The sequence below is a fragment of the Octopus bimaculoides genome, chromosome 10, assembly GCF_001194135.2.
Source record: "Octopus bimaculoides isolate UCB-OBI-ISO-001 chromosome 10, ASM119413v2, whole genome shotgun sequence".
NCBI lineage: Eukaryota > Metazoa > Mollusca > Cephalopoda > Octopoda > Octopodidae > Octopus > Octopus bimaculoides.
In genome coordinates this window covers 84,343,613-84,343,833 of record NC_068990.1, presented here as the reverse complement: position 1 = coordinate 84,343,833, position 221 = coordinate 84,343,613, and positions in this window count along the sequence as shown.

Genomic DNA, 221 nt, shown 5'->3' with positions numbered 1-221 from the left:
TATATATATATATATATATCAAATGGATTTGTTATAATACTATTCCGCACATACAATAACAACCATACCAACAATCCAACATACCTACATCATCAGCTGCCCCACAGATATCACTGTGGTTTCGACACCTGGCAGTATCAGTCAATCCGGCGGTGACAACCTCTCTAAAATAAGTGTTGTTTGGGAACAAACATACCTTAGATATCATACATTCATTCAAT